Below are 22790 nucleotides of genomic sequence, written 5' to 3'. Positions count from 1 at the left end.
CTAAGACGGACTGATACAAAGTGGAAAAGTGTTCTGTGGTCTGACGAGTCCACATTTCAAATTGTTTTTGGAAACTGTGGACGTCGTGTCCTCCGGACCTAAGAGGAAAAGAACCATCCGGATTGTTATAGGCGCAAAGTGTAAAAGCCAGCATGTGTGATGGTATGGGGGTGTATTAGTGCCCAAGACATGGGTAACTTACACATCTGTGAAGGCGCCATTAATGCTGAAAGGTACATACAGGTTTTGGAGCAACATATGTTGCCATCCAAGCAACGTTACCATGGACGCCCCTGCTTATTTCAGCAAGACGATTCCAAGCCACGTGTTACATCAACATGGCTTCATAGTAAAAAAGTGCGGGTACTAGACTGGCCTGCCTGTAGTCCAGACTTGTCTCCCATTGAAAATGTGTGGCGCATTATGAAGCCTAAAATAGCACAACGGAGACCCCCGGACTGTTGAACAACTTAAGCTGTACATCAAGCAAGAATGGGAAAGAATTCCACCTGAGAAGCTTCAAAAATGTGTCTCCTCAGTTCCCAAACGTTTACTCTGTGTTGTTAAAAGGAAAGGCCATGTAACACAGTGGTGAACATGCCCTTTCCCAACTACTTTGGCACGTGTTGCAGCCATGAAATTCTAAGTTAATGATTATTTGAAAAAAAAAAAAAAAAGTTTATGAGTTTGAACATCAAATATCTTGTCTTTGTAGCATATTCAATTGAATATGGGTTGAAAAGGATTTGCAAATCATTGTATTCCGTTTATATTTACATCTAACACAATTCCCCAACTCATATGGAAACGGGGTTTGTAAATGGTGTTCGTCCCAAAGGACAGGTTGGGTGTGGTGGTGACCTCATTGCGTTCGGACAGCGACAAATGTTGACCGCAGTCCCTCAAGTATGGGATTGTGATGGAATAGTACATTTTTCAGTAAATTGATTTGCTCATGCAACAACTATGAGATGACTTCATTGTACCCCATATCAAATAAACATGAGGTCTTTAGCCTCGGAGAAGTACAGTAAAGTTGTATAAGTCCTAGAATATTGCTAATGTCAGTGTGTGACAGCGATAATGTGACTATGAGCTTGTTAAGTCTCAGTCTGAGTTCATCTGCCACAGCTGCATAGCATCAATGGTCCTTATAATTCAGCTATGTTGGCAGGAGAGCCGAGTAATCCAATTTCCTGGGGAGTCATTACTTCACTCCGTGATTTCCTGATTCCAGACTCTGTAATTGTTTGCGAGTTTAACAAAGCAGGAGAGCAAAATGATCCTCAGAATGCCTTTTGCTATGACAGCAATATCGTTTCTCACTGATTTGATGCCTTTTGTGAAGATACATATATGAAGGCAATATGTTTGTGGTTAGGGTAGGACTGGAATGACATTGAATGACATATTCCCAGGCAAACTGCAGCTCCAGCAAATGATGGAATACTGAAGGGGTCAGCATAGCGTATAATAGTACGTGAGATATGGCATGTAGCGTCATTTCAGATGTTGTCCGACGTGCTAGCATGTGTAATTGTGAAGTTCCAATTTGGCGCGTCTAATGTATGACTTCAAAGTGTTGCAGTTGGAAGGCTCGAAAGGGCAGGTGATTTCACAATGCATTGTGGGGGCTGGGCAGCCATTGTTTTTGTTTACATGGCTGAACTCAACCAGAGTATTGTGAGAGAGAGCAACACCTTTATTTCAAATGGATTGTACAAAAGTAAAAAGTTAAGGGACCGTACCGAAACAAACTGGATCCTGTTCCCAAGCCTTGTGTTATGGTTGGAGGAGGGAGTTGTGACAACACAGAACCACAAGGGGGCAATATTGCTCTATGTATTTATTTATTTATTTATATATATATATATATATATATATATATATATATATATATATATATATATATATATATATATATATATACCGTATTTTCCGCACCATAAGGCGCCCTGGGTTATAAGCCGCGCCTTCAATGAACGGCATATTTCAAAACTTTGTCCACCTATAAGCCGCCCCGTGTTGTAAGCCGCATCTAACTGCGCTAAAGGAATGTCAAAAAAACAGTCAGATAGGTCAGTCAAACTTTAATAATATATTAAAACCAGCGTGATGTGGGCGCGCATGGAATCGTATATCAACATGGACGAAGCTGCGTGAAAAAAGCCACCCGGCCTCTTCGCGTAAACTTAAACCCACCTTAACCACTCGCTCATCTTTTCTTCATCCATCCCTTCGAGTTAGCTTTTATGATGACGCCGGCTGGAAAGGTCTCTTTTGGCAAGGTCTTCCTTTTGAATATCACCATGGGTGGAAGTTTCTGGCCATTAGCATGGCAAGCTAGAACCACAGTGAAGGATGACTTCTCATTCCCTGTGGTGCGAATATTCACCGTACGTGCTCCCGTTGTATCCACAGTGCGGTTCACAGGAATATCAGTTGCTGTGAAATAGTAATCCGTGTGCGGATGGAGAGATTGCGTCTTTTCATGAACCGGAAACCTGTCGCTTAGTAGGAGCCATTTTGTGGTCTTTACAGATGTAAACACACAAAGGAAATGAAACGTACGGTATCCGCGCGCTTTTTCTTCTTCTACGCGGGCGGGTGGTTGCTTACAGTAGAAGAAGAAGCGCTTCCTGTTCTATGGGGGCGGGTGCTTACCTTGGCGGTTGCTTGCGTAGAAGAAGAAGCGCTTCCTGTTCTACCGGGAAAAAAGATGGCGGCTGTTTACCGAAGTTGCGAGACCGAAACTTTATGAAAATGAATCTTACCGGTAATATTAATCCATATATAAAGTGCACCGGGTTAAAAGCCGCACTGTCAGCTTTTGAGTAAATTTGTGGTTTTTAGGTGCGGCTAATAGTGCGGAAAATACGGTAGGCTAATATAGCTAATATAGACACTTACATCATGTGTTGTCTTCATTATAACACTTATATAATACTTTTAAAGTCATTTTGATAGTAGGCTAATATAACCTAATATAGACACTTACATCCTGTGTTGTCTTCATTATAACACTTATATAAGACTTTTAAAGTCATTTTGATAGTAGGCTAATATAGCTAATATAGACACTTACATCATGTGTTGTCTTCATTATAAAACTTGTATTAGGCTTTTATTTTTCTGTGTCTTACTACATATATTTTTTTTAAATTTTTGGTCCAATACAGCTCCTTCAACATTTTGGGTTGCCGCCCCCTGGTCTCAGTGAATTCGCAGACAAATAAATGGTAGCAGACCCTCAGAAAACGTTGCAGTTTTAGATGCTTGTGCTGAAGTGAGTCACTGGCTTGAGTCACTGACTCAGATGACTTCACTCAGCTTCATGAATCAGTAGGGGTGTGGCAACACATCCATATAATATAACCACACCATAAGATCATCGACTCGTTTCACCCTGTATGGTTTTATCTCTGTTTTTCTTCTTGTTATAACATGTCATATTTCAGCCTTAAGCCGGTTGTATGTTGTTATATAACTGAAGATAACACCAAGACTTGCAATGCCTTCAAACAACCACACCACCACATCCTGTAAGGCACATTCATTTTGCAAATGAAGATGAAACAAAGATTAAAATGGGCTGCAAAGATGTAAAATAAAACCCATCATGAACCAAATATCACATATGAAATATTCAGGGTGTTTTGTATTTGTCACAATCTCTGTCTCTGGTTGCCAATCAGGATGCTTTATATGCCAGCCCTGTACTCTGGACGGGTGTGTGACATCAAGAGGTGGGCAGAGTAGCCAGAAATTGTACTCAAGTAAGAGTACTGATACTTCAGAGATGTATTACTCAAGTAAAAGTAAGGAGTAGTCACCCAACTATTTACTTGAGTAAAAGTAAAAAGTATGTTGTGAAAAAACTACTCAAGTACTGAGTAACTGATGAGTAACCTGTTCGTTTAATGATGACGGCAATATATAATGCACAAACACATACACATAGTAACGAGCAAATTCAGAGCCAGGAATATCTCTTAAGCAACTAAAACAATAATATATATTAAATAATAATACATTAACATAAAAACAATTAAGGCAAATTGAGCCAGAATAATTTAACAGCACCATAGGCTCAGTAGGCAGAGATTACAAAGGAAAATTAAAGCTGCAAGCAGCATTGGTCGGGCCCGCGTATTTGGCAGGTGCTAGTCCTAAGTGTCCCAATACTTTTGTCAAGTTTTAGTCCCAAGTGTCCCAATACTTTTGTCCAGTGTAAGTGTCCCAATACTTTTGTCCAGTGGTAGTCCTAAGTTTCCCAATACTGTTGTTTACTTTTAGTCGTAAGTGTCCCAATACTTTTGTCAAGTTGTAGTCCCAAGTGTCCCAATACTTTTGTCCAGTTTTCGGCTTAAGTGTCCTAATACTTTTGTCCAGTGATAGTCATAAGTGTCCCAATACTTTTGTCTAGTGTACCTACCTAGTCTGCATTGTGTGGGCACGCTGGTGCTTCCTGCTTTTAAGCAGCCATCTTAAAAAAACAGCAGCGCAGCAGCATCAGCGCAGCGGTTCTTTGAAGGGTCATAAAATCAAAACCGGAGCAGGTATCAAAACTCTTTCGCCAACTTTTAATCAGAAGGGTTCAATCTCTCTCCTGTGTTAGTTTGAAGCTGAAACAACAAACGCGCTCAGAGGAGATAATGTTTGAAGAAAGGTGACCTGTTTTTACAAAAATTTTGTTTTGAAGGGGGAATAGCAAACTTCCTGTTGATTTTTGCTGGGGGTTGTCAATTTATGAAATGCAGTTCTAAGTGAGACCTACATAGAAGTTTTTGTTTCATGTCTCTCCGACCTTCCCAGTGGGAGTTACAGGCAGTTTTGTCATTTGTTTCTTCCGAGGAGCAGTTTTTTTTCTGCGTTTTATTCAAAAATTGCAGTAGAGCGCAATTTTGAGATTTGGGGTTAGGTTTTTTATTAGATCGCAATTTTTGCCAGTCCTGATGTGTGCGTTCAGTTTGGTGAGTTTTGAAGCATGTTAAGGGGGTCAAATTACAGCTCAAAGAGGCAAAAGTGACTGTTTTTAGTACTTTTTTGTCTTGAAGGGGGAATTGCCAACTTCCTGTTGATTTTAGCCCGAGAATGTACTATTATAAAATCTAGGTCTGAGTCAGACCTACATAGAGGTTTTTGTTTCATGTCTCTCCGACCTTTCTAGTGGGAGTTACAGGCAGTCTAGTTTTTTTTTTCCTAGGGGGCGCTAGAGCGCAATTTTGAGTTTTGTGGTTCGTTTTTTTTTTTTAAAAAAGGCAATCTTTGCAGGTCCTGATGTGTGGGTCAAATATGGTGAGTTTTGAAGCATGTTAAGTGGGTCAGAATAAAGAATAATAAAACCTTACAAATTCAATAGGTCCTTATGTCCCATTGCATAAGGACTCCCTTTGGGAGTCCTTATACAATGGGCCATGCGGGCCCTAATAACAAGTTAGCCTTTACGCAAACCATAAACAGATAGGTGTGGGCTGCATCTGAGAACACACTGTGCACTTCTGATTGGTGTTTCTATGCATGCGTGAGTGTGTGTGCGACTGTGCGTGTCTATGAGGCTGCAGTGCGTTAATAAATGTCCCCACACGATGTACATTTGACAGTGATTCATAGCAGGGAAGCTAACATCAGCCTACGGTGACAGCCAAAATATCAACTAACGTTACTTACCGCCATGTGCTTCCTCAAATTTGATGTTGAGTTCATGTAAGCTTAAGCTTGTTGTTGTTTTGCCACGTGACCGCCTGGCTCTGTTTGATTGGTGAAACGGAGTCAAACGTCACCAGTGACTGCATTTGATTGGTGAAAGGCAGGCATGCATAGATCCTACTTTGAAGGTCTGTCTGACAAACCAAAACAAACAAAGCGTGCATTAACAGATCGATAAAAATCAGTAGCGAGTAGCGAGCTGAATGTAGATAAATGGAGCGGAGTAAAAGTAGCGTTTCTTCTCTATAAATATACTCAAGTAAAAGTAAAAGTATGTTGCATTAAAACTACTCTTGGAAGTACAATTTATCCCAAAAGTTACTCAAGTAGATGTAACGGAGCAAATGATGTTGATGTAACACGTGGCTTGCAGGGCGTCCATGGTAACGTTGCTTGGATGGCAACATATGTTGCTCCAAAACCTGTATGTACCTTTCAGCATTAATGGCGCCTTCACAGATGTGTAAGTTACCCATGTCTTGGGCACTAATACACCCCCATACCATCACACATGCTGCCTTTTACACTTTGCGCCCATAACAATCCGGATGGTTCTTTTCCTCTTTGGTCCAGATAACACGACGTCCACAGTTTCCAAAAAGTATTTGAAATGTGGACTCGTCAGACCACAGAACACTTTTCCACTTTGTATCAGTCCATCTTAGATGACCTCAGGCCCAGCGAAGCCTGCGGCGTTTCTGGGTGTTGTTGATAAATGGCTTGGGTTTGCATAGTAGTGTTTTAACTTGCAGTTACAGATGTAGCGACCAACTGTAGTTACTGACAGTGGTTTTATGCAGTGTTCCTGAGCCCATGTGGTGATATCCTTTACACACTGATGTCGCTTGTTGATGCAGTACCGCCTGAGGGATCCAAGGTGCGTAATATCATGGCTTACATGCAGTGATTTCTCCAGAATCTCTGAACCTTTTGATGATATTAAAGAGCGTAGATGGTGAAATCCCTAAATTCCTTGCAATAGCTGCTTGGGAAATGTTGTTCTTAATCAATTTGCTCAGGCATTTGTTGACAAAGTGGTGACCCTCGCCCCGTCCTTGTTTGTGAATGACTGAGCATTTCATGGAAACTGCTTTTATACCCAATCATGGCACCCACCTGTTCCCAATTAGCCCGTTCGCCTGCGGGATGTTCCAAATAAGTCTTTGACTTTCTCAGTCTTTTTTGCCACTTGTGCCAGCTTTTTTGAAATTCCAAATGAGCTAATATTTGCAAAAAAATAAAGTTTCTCAGTTCGAATGTTAACTATCTTGTATTTGCAGTCTATTCAACTGAATATAAGTTGAAAAGTATTTGCAAATCATTGTATTCTCTTTTTATTTACCATTTACACAACGTGATAACTTCACTTGTTTTGGCTTTTGTACTCTAATAAATATATTTTATATACATAAATATAAACATATCATTAAAATATTATTCAATATGTATACAATTTGCAGTGAAAATAGTAACTGAAGTGAAGCAGACGACTCGAGTGAGTCCATCAAGTCAATTAACCACCACTACTTTCTATGAGGGCGCTTCCTCCGACACTCGACTGCGCATGCGCCGACCCCGAGCCGGAGCCTGTGATTTGAGCAGCGTGGGGATGCGCCACTCAGTCCGACTATACTGCGCGCATCATCGGCTGCACCTGCTGCCTCCCTCGCCCTGCCGCTGGATCTCCGGAAGCCCGTCTGGAAGTTGTTTTCTTTTTTTTAAAACCAGATTTGTATTTTCCTCCAGAGATTAATAATTAATTAATTAATTGAGGAGAGCGTTGAGGCTTTTTTTTCTGTGGGAATACTGCGAACGTTTTTGCACACTTTTTTGGAGCTTTTATCGAGGGTTTTTATCGAGGGTTGAAGGTGAGTTTGTCATGTTTGCCTTGCTAGCGTTAGCTTAGGCGAGGTCCATTCTTCATTGTGCCCCACAAGGCGACGTTACTAATACACCGCCTGCTTCTTCCTTGCCGTCAACCGGGCTCAGGCGAATGACGTCGCCCGCTTGGCTAACGTCACTCGGGGGATGCTGCTATCCAGGCAGCCCGGTGCTGAACGCCTCGCTCGCCGCGGAGCAGCGACGCTACTCGGGCAAATCATGCTAGGCTAGCTAGCTCAATGCTAAGCTAACAGGCTACTTGTGAGGAATAACAAACTCAGCCTGGGTCAAGCGTCTTTTTAGTCAATGTTGCTCAAGATTTCAGTAGTGATCTTTAATTTAAAAAAAAAAAAAAAAAAAAAAGACATCCATCCATCCATCCATTTCCTACCGCTTGTCCCTCATGGGGTCATAACTTTCTGAAAAAGCTTGCAGCAAAACGAGGCTTGACAGTTAGGGTTTAAAAATGCTACCTGGTGCTCAACAGTACCCATTTTTGATGATTTTGTGTGTGTTAATATTTTTAAATGATAACATTTCTGTGTGGAGTTTGCATGTTCTCCCCGTGACTGCGTGGGTTCCCTCCGGGTACTCCGGCTTCCTCCCACCTCCAAAGACATGCACCTGGGGATAAGTTGATTGGCAACACTAAATTGGCCCTAGTGTGTGGATGTGAGTGTGAATGTTGTCTGTCTATCTGTGTTGGCCCTGCGATGAGGTGGCGACTTGTCCAGGGTGTACCCCGCCTTCCGCCCGATTGTAGCTGAGATAGGCTCCAGCGCCCCCCCGCGACCCCGAAGGGAATAAGCGGTAGAAAATGGATGGATGGATGGAAAATCTATCTCTTATTGCAACATTTAAACATGAGCTGATTATGACGCAGGGCAGCACGGTGGTACAGGGGTTAGTGCATGTGCCTCACAATACGAAGGTCCTGAGTAGTCCTGAGTTCAATCCCGGGCTCGGGATCTTTCTGTGTGGAGTTTGCATGTTCTCCCCGTGACTGCGTGGGTTCCCTCCGGGTACTCCGGCTTCCTCCCACCTCCAAAGACATGCACCTGGGGATAGGCTCCTCCCACCTCCAAAGACATGCACCTGGGGATAGGCCCCTCCCACCTCCAAAGACATGCACCTGGGGATAGGCCCCTCCCACCTCCAAAGACATGCACCTGGGGATAGGCCCCTCCCACCTCCAAAGACATGCACCTGGGGATAGGCCCCTCCCACCTCCAAAGACATGCACCTGGGGATAGGTTGATTGGCAACACTAAATGGGCCCTAGTGTGTGAGTGTGAATGTTGTCTGTCTGTGTTGGCCCTGCGATGAGGTGGCGACTTGTTCAGGGTGCACCCCGCCTTCCGCCAGAATGCAGCTGAGATAGGCTCCAGCACCCCCCGCAACCCCAAAAGGGACAAGCGGTAGAAAATGGATGGATGGATGGATGGATGATTACTACTTTGTTGGCATTGAAAATCGCATCATTACCTCCAGGCCGTTTGACAGAGTTGGCTCTCAGTGCTGCTGGAGCGATGGCCACGCGTTCGAGTTCGGGACGTGCCGATATGAAAACTTTACATCACGGTTGTTGTGGCCAAAATTCTCGCTGTAATTGTATAGCGATATTGATGAATGTGCTCGAAAAAAGTACTTTTGCTAACACATGCCATGAGCCCCCCTGCTTCTTTCTTGCCTTCAAACGGGTGCTGCTGTCCAGGCAGCCCGGTGCTGAACGCCTGGCTCGCCGCGTAGCAGCGACGCTACTCGGGCATCATGCTAGGCTTACTAGCTCAATGCTAAGCTAACAGGCTACTTGCGAAGAATAACTGTCAAACTCAGCCTGGGTCAAGCGTCTTTTTAGTCGGATTTGTGGTCGTGTCAGAATCAGAAATACTTTAATGATCGCCGAGGGGAAATGAAGATTTTCAGCACAATCCCATTCAAGAGCAGACAAACATTACAGGTAGACAGAACAGGATCGCAGACGGTTCTGCCAACTTCTGGCGCCCCTTAAAAAAAAATCAATCAATCCATCAATCAAAGTTTACATATATAGCTCTAAATCATGAGTGTCTCAAAGGGCTGCACAAGCCACAACAACATCCTCGGCTCAGATCCCACATCAGGGCAAGAAAAAACTCAACCCTATATATTGACAATGAGAAACCTTGGAGGGGACCGCAGATGTGGGGACCCCCCCCACATTTCCCCTGGGTGACCGGTGCAATGGACGTCGAGTGGATCTAGCATAATATTGTGAGAGTCCAGTCCATAGTGGATCTAACGTAATTGTGTGAGAGTCCAGTCCATAGTGGATCTAACGTAATAGTGTGAGAGTCCAGTCCATAGTGGATCTAACATAATAGTGTGAGAGTCCAGTCCATAGTGGATCTAAAATAATAGTGTGAGAGTCCACTCCATAGTGGATCTAAAATAATAGTGTGAGAGTCCACTCCATAGTGGATCTAAAATAATAGTGTGAGAGTCCAGTCCGTCGTGGATCTAACATAATATTGTGAGAGCCCAGTCCATAGTGGATTTAAGATAATAGTGTGAGAGTCCAGTCCATAGTGGATCTAACATAATAGTGTGAGAGTCCAGTCCATAGTGGATCTAAAATAATAGTGTGAGAGTCCACTCCATAGTGGATCTAAAATAATAGTGTGAGAGTCCAGTCCGTCGTGGATCTAACATAATATTGTGAGAGTCCAGTCCATAGTGGATTTAAGATAATAGTGTGAGAGTCCAGTCCATAGTGGATCTAACATAATAGTGTGAGAGTCCAGTCCATAGTGGATCTAACATAATAGTGTGAGAGTCCAGTCCATAGTGGATTTAAAATAATAGTGTGAGAGTCCAGTCCATAGTGGATCTAACATAATAGTGTGAGAGTCCAGTCCATAGTGGGGCCAGCAGGAGCTCATCTTGAGTGGAGACAGGTCAGCAGAGCAGAGACGTCCCCAACTGATGCACAGATGAGTGGTCCACCCTGGGTCCCGACTTTATCTGAACTATATCCAGTGTTGTGGTATTTCAATGAACTGGAATCCAGCGTGCTGGGGGGCCCTATTGTAGTGAATCACAACTGAGACATCATAAATTAATCAAATCTTTACTAGACATAAATAATGTGATAAAGAACATTTGACAACAATCAATCTAGGGATCTACATATCTGGTCAGGACACTCCTCACTCTTTTTGCCTTCACCTTCATTGTCCATTCCTTTTTGGTGACTTTATATACTCTGGATCTAGACGTTGAGTCCGCGACATACATGACGGACAATAACTGATACAGTCTGCTTTGCCAGTCCAAAAGCATTCGCTGTTTTCCATAGTCTTCCCTCGACGGCCAGGTAATACAAAGCACACGCTACCTTTTTTATCACATCCACGGGAGCCCGCATTTTCGTTGTCTCTCCTTCGACAAATGGACGAAGTTTTTCGTTAAGTAGAATCACAGCTGACCTGGACATTGGAAAGTTATCTTGCCGTCTGAGAAGTGTTGTATCCCAAATAGCTGCAACCACTTTCTTTAAAGGTATTCATGTGTGATTTCCACAAGCGTCTGTACAGGCGGAAGGAGAAACACGGGCATGTCTGGATGACTCACCTCCATATTTCCAGTGGTTAGCTCCGAGCTACGAAACCGCTTTATTATGAAGCTGGCTGTGGCGTGTTCTTTCTGACGTCACTTCCTGTGGGGGCGCAGTCTTTCTGGCGGCACTTGATCTCCAAACTCAGTTTGTAAACAATCAATGAGTCCATACAAAGCTAAGAGCCGGAGATTCAAGAAATACACGGCGCACTTACCCGTGTAAACATTTGTCTGAGGAGGAGAACCTTAAACGCTGGTTTAGTGTGGCTGAAACTGGGCTTAGGCTAAGTAATCATTCCTTTAAGGGGTTAAACGACTTAGTGTAGACATGGCCGAAGCCTAAGCCTCTGGAGAGGGGGTCCAGACTGAGGCCAAGGGGAAAAAAACTCATAGCCATAGCACACATAAACGTGTGTAAGAGGGAAACATCAAAGAACACAAAGGACATTTGTCAGGCTTATCACTGACAGCTTGATTATGTTTTGGTTTTCCCTTTGTTTGTTTTATTTCTTGTCAGCGCTCTTATTTTGGTTCCAGGTCCTGCACGTCCCCCTGAGCGCTTGTTTCCCTCACCTGTCCCTGATTAGCAGTCTGGCACACCCGGTGGCAATTGCCAATCAGGCTCCTATTTAACCCTGCCTCGCCCTCCAGTCAGGGCTGGAGTATTGATAGCTGTTTGCAGTTTGCTGTTTCCTGTTCCTAGTTTCCTTTTTGAATTTCCGGGGAAACCGGAATTTGGTTTGGAACTTGGGAAAGTGTTAGTTTGAATGTCCAGGGTGAGTGGAATGTGTTGATGTTGTAATGGTTTGAATAGGTTGAAAAATGTGGATATAGTGCAACTTGGAAAAATGTCCCATTCATTTCAATGGGAACTTCCTAGAAATTTGGGAATTTTGGGAAAAGCGGGATTTTTTGAAAATGATTAGGAGCATGAATGAGCTGAATTGGTTGGTGTTGCAATTGTTTAAATCGGTCAAGAAATGTTGAAGTATTGACAGTTTTTAATTGAGAAATTCCTGGAATTTCTGGAAATCCGGGAATTTTTCTAGTTCCTTAACAAACTTGGTTTTTGACCTGAATGTGAGGAGTGTTTTGACGATGGAACGGTTGAAATGTGTTGAAAAATGTGAAAGGAGTAGTCCAACTTAAGAAGGGTGGAAATAGTTGACCAAAAAACAGGAATTCCTGGAAATTTGTTGATTGTGGAAAAATGGTAGTTTGAATGTCCAGAATGAGTTGAAGGTGGAATGGTTTGAATTGGTTGAAGAATGTGGGAATTGTGGAAGTTAGAAAAATGGCCAATTCATTTTGAATTTGGGAATTTTTTTTAGAATTGTTGAAGTAGAGCACACAATTCCTGAACAAGCTGAATATTTTTAAGTTGGAACGGTTTGAATCACATAAAAAATGTGGGAATTATGGAACTTTGAAGAATGTCCCATTTGATTTCAATGAGAATTTCAGAAAAAAATGGGAATTTTGGGAAAAGCGGAATTTTTTTTGAAAATGGTAAAAAACTTGAATGGTCTGAATGAGTTGAAATGGTTGGTGTTGCAATTTTTCAAATCAGTCAAGACATGTTGAAGCAGTAACATGTTGAATTGAGAAATAGTTTTACGGAATTCCTGGAATTTCGGGAAAACCGGGAATTTTTCCAGTTCACAAAACGACTTTTGAATGTTTTGACGGTGGAACGGTTGAAATGCACGAATGTGGAAGGAGTAGTCGCCAGCAAAAAGGGTGGAAATGGAAAAAAGATAGTTTGAATGGTGGAATGTGTTGAAGGTGGAATGGTTTGAATTGGTTGAAAAATGTGGCAATTGTGCAACTTGGAAAAATGTCTCATTCATTTCAATGGGAACTTCCTGGAAATTTGGGAATTTTGGGAAAAGCGGGATTTTTTGAAAATGATTAGGAGCATGAATGTCCTGAATGAGCTGAATTGGTTTGTGTTGGAATTGTTTAAGTCGGTCAAGAAATGTTGAAGTATTGACAGTTTTTAATTGAGAAATTCCTGGAATATCTGGAAAACCGGGAATTTTTCTAGTTCCTTAACCAACTTGGTTTTTGTCCTGAATATGAGTGTTTTGATGGTGGAACGGTTGAAATGGGTTGAAAAATGTGAAAGGAGTAGTCCAACTTAAGAAGGGTGGAAATAAGTTACCAAAAAACAGGAATTCCTGGAAATGTGTTGTTTGTGGAAACATGGTAGTTTGAATGTCCAGGATGAGTTGATTGTGTTGAAGGTGGAATGGTTTGGATAGGTTGAAGAATGTGGGAATTGTGGGAGTTTGAAAAATGGCCAATTAATTTTGAATGGAGAAAAATGCAAAAAAAGGGAATTAAGGGAAATCTGTTTTTTTTTTTTTTAGAATTCTTGAAGTAGAGCACACAATTCCTGAACAAGCTGAATATTTTGAAGTTGGAATGGTTTGAATCACATATGTGACCACGAATGTCCCATTTGATTTCAATGGGAATTTCAGAAAAAAATGGGAATTTCGGTAAAAGCGGGAATTTTTTTGAAAATGGTAAAAAAACTTGAATGGTCTGAATGAGTGGAAATGGTTGGTGTTGCAATTTTGCAAATCAGTCAAGAAATTTTGAAGTAGTAACTTGTTGAATTGAGAAATGGTATTACGGAATTCCTGGAATTTGGGGAAAACTGAGAATTTTTCCAGTTCACAAAACGACTTTGTTTTTTGTCCTGATTAAGATGAATGATTTGACGGTGGAACGGTTGAAATGCACAAATGTGGAAGGAGTAGTCGCCAGAAAAAAGGGTGGAAATGGACAAAAGATAGTTTGAATGTGTTGAAGGTGGAATGGTTTGAATAGGTTGAAAAATGTGGCAATTGTGCAACTTGGAAAAATGTCTCATTCATTTCTATGGGAACTTCCTGGAAATTTGAGAATTTTGGGAAAAGTGGGATTTTTAAAAAAATGATTAGGAACATGAATGTCCTGAATGAGCTGACTTGGTTTGTGTTGGAATTGTTTAAATCAGTCAACAAATGTTGAAGTATTGACATTTTTTAATTGAGAAATTCCTGGAATATCTGGAAAACCGGGAATTTTTCTAGTTGCTTAACCAATTTGGTTTTTGTCCTGAATATGAGTGTTTTGATGGTGGAACGGTTGAAATGTGTTGAAAAATGTGAAAGGAGTAGTCCAACTTAAGAAGGGTGGAAATAGTTTACCAAAAAACAGGAATTCCTGGAAATGTGTTGATTGTGGAAAAATGGTAGTTGGAATGTCCAGGATGAGTTGAAGGTGGAATGGTTTGAATCGGTTGAAGAATGTGGGAATTGTGGAAGTTTGAAAAATGGCCAATTCATTTTGAAATGCAAAAATAAGGAATTATGGGAAATCCGGGAATTTTTTTTAGAATTGTTGAAGTAGAGCACACAATTTCTGAACAGGCTGAATATTTTGAAGTTGGAACGGTTTGAATCACATAAAAAATGTGGGGATTATGGAACTTTGAAGAATGTCCCATTTGATTTCAATGAGAATTTCAGAAAAAAATGGGAATTTCGGGAAAAGCGGGAATTTTTTTGAAAATGGTAAAAAACTTGAATGGTCTGAATGAGTTGAAACGGTTGGTGTTGGAATTTTTCAAATCAGTCAAGAAATGTTGAAGTAGTAACATGTTGAATTGAGAAATAGATTTACAGAATTCCTGGAATTTCGGGAAAACCGGGAATTTGTCCAGTTCACAAAATGATTTTGTTTTTTGTCCTGATTAAGATGAATGTTTTGACGGTGGAACGGTTGAAATGCACAAATGTGGAAGGAGTAGTCGCCAGCAAAAAGGGTGGTAATGGAAAAAAGATAGTTTGAATGGTGGAATGTGTTGAAGGTGGAATGGTTTGAATTGGTTGAAAAATGTGGCAATTGTGCAACTTGGAAAAATGTCTCATTCCTTTCAATGGGAACTTCCTGGAAATTTGGGAATTTTGGGAAAAGCGGGATTTTTTGAAAATGATTAGGAGCATGAATGTCCTGAATGAGCTGAATTGGTTTGTGTTGGAATTGTTTAAGTCGGTCAAGAAATGTTGAAGTATTGACAGTTTTTAATTGAGAAATTCCTGGAATATCTGGAAAACCGGGAATTTTTCTAGTTCCTTAACCAACTTGGTTTTTGTCCTGAATACGAGTGTTTTGATGGTGGAACGGTTGAAATGGGTTGAAAAATGTGAAAGGAGTAGTCGAATTTAAGAAGGGTGGAAATAGGTTACCAAAAAACAAGAATTCCTGGAAATGTGTTGTTTGTGGAAACATGGTAGTTTGAATGTCCAGGATGAGTTGATTGTGTTGAAGGTGGAATGGTTTGGATAGGTTGAAGAATGTGGGAATTGTGGGAGTTTGAAAAATGGCCAATTCATTTTGAATGGAGAAAAATGCAAAAAAAGGGAATTAAGGGAAATCTGGGATTTTTTTTTAGAATTCTTGAAGTAGCAAACAATTCCTGAACAAGCTGAATATTTTGAAGTTGGAACGGTTTGAATCACATATGTGACCACGAATGTGGGAATTATGGAACTTTGAAGAATGTCCTATTTGATTTCAATGGGAATTTCAGAAAAAAATGGGAATTTCGGGAAAAGTGGGAATTTTTTTGAAAATGGTAAAAAAACTTGAATGGTCTGAATGAGTGGAAATGGTTGGTGTTGCAATTTTGCAAATCAGTCAAGAAATTTTGAAGTAGTAACTTGTTGAATTGAGAAATGGTATTACGGAATTCCTGGAATTTGGGGAAAACTGAGAATTTTTCCAGTTCACAAAACGACTTTGTTTTTTGTCCTGATTAAGATGAATGTTTTGACGGTGGAACGGTTGAAATGCACACATTTGTGAATGGAGTAGTCGCCAGAAAAAAGGGTGGAAATGGAAAAAAAGATAGTTTGAATGGTGGAATGTGTTGAAGGTGGAGTGGTTTGAATCGGATGAAAAATGTGGAAATGGTGAAACTTAGAAAAATGGCCAATTCATTTTGAATGGGAAAAATGTTCTGGAAAACCTGGAAATCTGGGAATTTTTGGAATTTGTCAAGGGAAAGCCCGCGATTCCCTAATAGGCTGAACAGTTTGAAGTTGGAACAGTTTGAATCGGGTGAAAAATGTGGAAGGTAGAAGGCGCCAAAATCTGGAGAAGAAGAATAAGTTTAAGTTTAAGAACAAATAGATGATTTTTGGTGTAGAAAACCATGTGTGTGAACGTTCGCAGCATTCACACAACTATTGAGATGTTCCCATTGCAAAGCCCTCCACAAGCTCCCAAATGTTTGACCCAGTGTAGTCGGACACATTCTCTTCCTGTAACTGGAGATATGGAATCCCAGAGGCCTCTGGGGGTCACTTGCTGGCTGTTTTTAGACTATGGGTTTACTTTGGCTGGGCAATATGGCTGAAAACTGTATCACCATGTATGTGTTTTATATCGGTCGGTACCGATAATTATACATATTTTTTATGACCTATAGGAAATAAAGATGGGGAGTGCTTAGAGAGTATGGGGTATCGGACTGTCTGATTGTGGCGGTCCGCTCCCTGTATGATCAGTGTCAGAGCTTGGTCCGCATTGCCGGCAGTAAGTCGGACACGTTTCAAGTGAGGGTTGGACTCCGCCAGGGCTGCGCTTTGTCACCGATTCTGTTCATAACTTTTATGGACAGAATTTGTAGGCGCAGTCAAGGCGTTGAGGGGATCTGGTTTGGTGGCTGCAGGATTAGGTCTCTGCTTTTTGCAGATGATGTGGTCCTGATGGCTTCATCTGGCCAAGATCTTCAGCTCTCACTGGATCGGTTTGCAGCTGAGTGTGAAGTGACTGGGATGAGAATCAGCACCTCCAAGTCCGAGTCCATGGTTCTCGCCCGGAAAAGGGTGGAGTGCCATCTCCGGGTTGCGGAGGATACCCTGCCCCAAGTGGAGGAGTATAAGTACCTCGGAGTCTTGTTCACGAGTGAGGGAAGAGTGGATCTTGAGATCGACAGGCGGATCGGTGCGGCGTCTTCAGTAATGCGGATGCTGTATCGATCTGTTGTGGTGAAGAAGGAGCTGAGCCGGAAGGCCAAGCTCTCAATTTACCGGTCGATCTACGTTCCCATCCTCACCTATGGTCATGAGCTTTGGGTTATGACCGAAAGGACAAGATAACGGGTACAAGCGGCCCAAATGAGTTTCCTCCGCCGGGTGGCGGGTCTCTCCCTTAGAGATAGGGTGAGAAGCTCTGCCATCCGGGAGGAGCTCAAAGTGAAGCTGCTGCTCCTCCACATGGAGAGGAGCCAGATGAGGTGGTTCGGGCATCTGCTCAGGATGCCACCCGAACGCCTCCCTAAGGAGGTGTTTAGGGCACGTCCGACCGGTAGGAGGCCACGGGGAAGACCCAGGACACGTTGGGAAGACTATGTCTCCCGGCTGGCCTGGGAACGCCTTGGGATCCCCCGGGAAAAGCTGAACAAAGTGGCTGGGGGGAGGGAAGTCTGGGCTTCCCTGCTTAGGCTGCTGCCCCCGCGACCCGAAGATGGATGGATAGATGGAAATAAAGATCAGGAGAAAAATATATTAAATGTAAACCTTTGTATTTAAAATATAACCTTCCTGTGATTATAAGCCCCTTAGCTATCAATGCAGAAAGGAAAGGAAATGTCAACACAACCATGGAAAATAATCAATCAATGTGAACAACATTGAAGGTGATAAAATAAGGAATGTCAGAAATGCTTCATAAAGTGTGAAAATGTAAACATAGAGAAATTTGAGAAGAACTACTTTCTGAAAGTTTACTGCCAGGAAGTTACGGCTGTGTAACATTGAATTTGGTGAATTAAGGCACGCGGTAATTATTATGTAAATATTATTGGGCCAAATTACTATTATTTTAAAGTAGCACATTTGTTTTATTGTATTTTATTGATACAGTCCTGCACTGTTGTTCCTACCTGTTGTTTCCGTGTACCTGAATAGGGAATGGACGAGGGTTGAAGAGAAAAAGGTGAGCGCGGCTTAGGACCACAGTCCGTTTTTTAAAAAATCTCCCAAAAACTGCCACTGTTGTTGTGACTTTTCATGACTTATCGACAATTTTATTCGCTCTGTGCGGCCCTCATTTTTAGTTTCTTTTCTCACTCCATGAAGAGAATGAACAGCGAGACAAGAAGATGGTGCAAGTAAACTTGATATTGGCTGTGAGCGTGCCCCTCCCGTTGCTCAGTATTCACTTCTTGTTTTGCCAAGTTACCAGAGCGGGAGTGCATTTGTTCTTGCAACCAACTTTGCTTCGTAACTTCCGGTTTCTTCCAAAATAAAAAATATATAAATAAAATATTTTATTGGACACATTTGTTATATATATTTTCATAAATATTGATATCCTTTTATTGGCCTAGCACTAGTATGCTCTAATTCTAGCAATGTTTTGGAACTATCTTCATGTATCGGACAGGTTGGGATGCCTCTAAAGGTTGTTTACGGCCTCGTCAACAGTCCGTCTAGTGCTAGAACAGTCCTAGCTGCTCATATATTGTAAAACATGGAAAGTATGACTCAATCATCAAAATGATGCTTCAATTATGTTGTTTAGAAGACTTCATTTCCTTTTCCTTAAAAAAACTACCCAAGATTACAGGTAAAAGCCAGTAAATTAGAATATTTTGAAAAACTTGATTTATTTCAGTAATTGCATTCAAAAGGTGTAACTTGTACATTATATTTATTCATTGCACACAGACTGATGCATTCAAATGTTTATTTCATTTAATTTTGATGATTTGAAGTGGCAACAAATGAAAATCCAAAATTCCGTGTGTCACAAAATTAGAATATTACTTAAGGCTAATACAAAAAAGGGATTTTTAGAAATGTTGGCCAACTGAAAAGTATGAAAATGAAAAATATGAGCATGTACAATACTCAATACTTGGTTGGAGCTCCTTTTGCCTCAATTACTGCGTTAATGCGGCGTGGCATGGAGTCGATGAGTTTCTGGCACTGCTCAGGTGTTATGAGAGCCCAGGTTGCTCTGATAGCCATGTCATCTACTGGTGTCGGTCCACTCTGTTTCCTGAGATCCAGGGTCAACGCAGTCGTCTACCAGCAAGTTTTAGAGCACTTCATGCTTCCTGCTGCTGACCTGCTCTATGGAGATGGAGATTTCAAGTTTCAACAGGACTTGGCGCCTGCACACAGCGCAAAATCTACCCGTGCCTGGTTTACGGACCATGGTATTTCTGTTCTAAATTGGCCCGCCAACTCCCCTGACCTTAGCCCCATAGAAAATCTGTGGGGTATTGTGAAAAGGAAGATGCAGAAGGCCAGACCCAAAAACGCATAAGAGTTGAAGGCCACTATCAGAGCAACCTGGGCTCTCATAACACCTGAGCAGTGCCAGAAACTCATCGACTCCATGCCACGCCGCATTAACGCAGTAATTGAGGCAAAAGGAGCTCCAACCAAGTATTGAGTATTGTACATGCTCATATTTTTCATTTTCATACTTTTCAGTTGGCCAACATTTCTAAAAATCCCTTTTTTGTATTAGCCTTAAGTAATATTCTAATTTTGTGACACACGGAATTTTGGATTTTCATTTGTTGCCACTTCAAATCATCAAAATTAAATGAAATAAACATTTGAATGCATCAGTCTGTGTGCAATGAATAAATATAATGTACAAGTTACACCTTTTGAATGCAATTACTGAAATAAATCAAGTTTTTCAAAATATTCTAATTTACTGGCTTTTACCTGTGTGTGTGTATATATATATATATATATATATAGGTATATAAGTACATAAAGGTATATGCAGTATAGGCGTAATATGATCAAACTTTCTTGTTCTTGTTACAAGTCTATCAGCCGCATTTTGTACCAACTATAATCTTTTAATGCTAGACATAGGGAGACCCGAAAATAATACGTTACAGTAATCGAGGCGAAACGTAACGAACGCGTTGCTAGTGGATAAAATAGAACAAATTTTAGCGATATTACGGAGATGAAAGAAGGCCGTTTTAGTAACACTCTTAATGTGTGACTCAAAGGAGAGAGTTGGATGGAAGATAATACCCAGATTCTTTACCGAGTCGCCTTGTGTAATTGTTTGGTTGTCAAATGTTAAGGTGGTATTATTAAATAAATGTCGGTGTTTAGCAGGACCGATAATCAGCATTTCCGTTTTCTCGGCGTTGAGTTGCAAGAAGTTAGCGGACATCCATTGTATAATTTCATTAAGACACGCCTCCAGCTGACTACAATCCGGCGTGTTGGTCAGCTTTAGGGGCATGTAGAGTTGGGTGTCATCAGCATAACAGTGAAAGCTAACACCGTATTTGCGCATGATGTCGCCTAGCGGCAGCATGTAAGTACTTAAGAGTGCAGGGCCAAGAACCGAACCCTGGGGAACTCTGCACGTTACCTTAACATAGTCCGAGGTCACATTGTTATGGGAGACGCACTGCATCCTGTCAGTAAGATAAGAGTTACAAATGGATCAATACAAACACCAATAGAAATAGCACTATTGATAATGAATAACAATTTTTATGTTATGTACTGAGAAGGGAAGGAGTGTGTCTGGGTGCGCTGCCAGTGGAAGTGCCGGCAGACTCAGCTGCCGGGGAAACGCGGGTTCGAGCCCACGCCGTGACAAATCACCTCTTATCAACAATACAATTGTTTCAAATACAACACTACATATATGTAATGATAACTTGAAATACAAAATAAAGCAGATAAATGGAGGTGAAGAAAGAGAAGCCAGGTATATTAGCCTTGTAGATTGTTATAGTAACAATAGGGTAGACTTTGTCAGTGTGCCGTGTGTAACCCAGTTTACCCTAGGGCAACAACGTTAATATCTTTGATGAAACGTGATTGTATGCATGAGTGTATGTATGTATATGTACTTGTATATGTACAGTATGTGTGTATGTGTTTGTACAGTGAACGTATATGTACATATGTGTAGATGTATGTTTGTACAGTGAATGTATGTGTACAGTATGTGTAGATGTATGTTTGTACAGTGAATGTATGTGTACAGTATGTGTATATGTATGTTTGTACAGTGAATTTATATGTACACAGAGTATATGTATGTTTGTACAGTGAATGTATACGTACAGTATGTGTAGATGTGTGTTTGTACAGTATGTGTAGATGTATGTTTGTACAGTGAATGTATATGTACAGTATGTGTTTATGTATGTTTGTACAGTGATTGTATATGTACAGTATGTGTATATGTATGTTTGTACAGTGATTTAATGAGTGTAACTAATAAATAACAGACAGCATGGTGTGGTGTGTGGGTGCCATGATCTGTATAGTCCAAGATGTTTTTTTTTTTACATTGATTAATGCACCTGTGTTAAAAATGCAATTCAAATGCTTGCCATAACCTTCATCAGTTGTTTTTAATAGCGTCAGCATCCTTGTTCATTTCAACTATTTCCCCTAAAATACGCATTGATGCTATTTATGCTAAATTTTATCCGATTAATCGAAAAAAACAAACAATCGATTACTAAAATAATCGACTGCTGCAACACTAATTCCTACACATTGTTTCATCAATGCAAAGTGTTCTCAAAGTTTTTCAGACCCAGGAGTCAGCCACTACAAACGAGAACTCCAACTTACACGTATAAAAACACAGATGAAGGATCACAAAGTGAAAAATACTTGCTGATAAATCTATTGCAAACATACCTAAGTAACTGGCTTTTTATCTTTTTTTTGGCACTACCTTAAGAAACCCTAAAAATACAGCACACAATTTTTCCCCATTGTACTTAACATGTAAAATGACTCTTAAGGTTTGCCAAGACACACAGGCAAAGCTATAGCTAGTTAAGAGTGCCGGGCCACACACATTCTACTATCTTCTGTTTGTAAAAGTTTGAAAAGATCATAACAATAGCAGAAAAAAATACAATTTCCCGTTATTTCCTGCGTATTGCACTTTGCCATTTGGAGATGATTAGTATAGGGATGGCAGCCATCATCTTTGTCTTTGAAGTTCATTTGTTATTTCCAGTATTAAGTGGGTTTGTGTTACTTGGCAGGAGGAAAAGCCATTATTCATGACAGTGACAATGCAATCTATAGCAGTATGTGGTGTACTGTGTGCCCTTGAGAGTACCATGGAGCCCCTGTTAGCATTGCACAAGGACCAGGCTTTGAAGTAACCATGGTACCCAAGCAAGCTGGAACAAGATTACCCCTCTCTCACTCCAACTGAAGTGTTTGATACTCTTGTAAAGGACCATAGATCACACCAAAGAGACAACATTGAAGTATTGCTAATCGTTGTCTGATCCGCAAACGAATCCATTCGGATTTTAGCTGTCATGTTGTCTCTTGTTGTACCTTCTTGGGTTCCTAAAGTGGGGTACGCCAGTTGTCATAGTGGGTATGTGAAGTCAATTCTGAACAAGGAGGTTACAAAAAGAAAAGCTCTATTGTTTCAGCAAGGACAATAGAGTAGATGATCCGGCAGTGGCGGAAAATTCTGTGTCAGCAGTAAATAGGTGGGGTGAGAGAGCATGACGTTATTGTCCCAAGTGCCTAAGACCACCACCACACCCACCGTGCTCA

General features: G+C 41.1%; 1 protein-coding gene across 2 annotated transcripts in view; it reads left to right on the top strand.

The window, feature by feature from the left end:
• The first annotated feature begins 7301 nt into the window (after positions 1–7301).
• The window catches only part of ctnna2 (catenin (cadherin-associated protein), alpha 2), a 974853-nt gene continuing 959364 nt past the window's right edge, over positions 7302–22790 (top strand). The window contains exon 1 of one of the 2 annotated variants that reach the window (XM_061988025.2): positions 7302–7577. The gene's annotated coding sequence lies outside the window, so the exon portion shown is untranslated. The remainder of the gene's footprint in view (positions 7578–22790) is intronic. The other variant, XM_061988021.2, reaches the window with a different exon arrangement.

Source organism: Nerophis lumbriciformis, linkage group LG27 (genome assembly GCF_033978685.3).
Source record: "Nerophis lumbriciformis linkage group LG27, RoL_Nlum_v2.1, whole genome shotgun sequence".
Taxonomy (NCBI): Eukaryota; Metazoa; Chordata; class Actinopteri; order Syngnathiformes; family Syngnathidae; genus Nerophis; species Nerophis lumbriciformis.
Note: the sequence above shows the minus strand (reverse complement) of the source record. Positions and strands in the feature narration are given on the sequence as shown.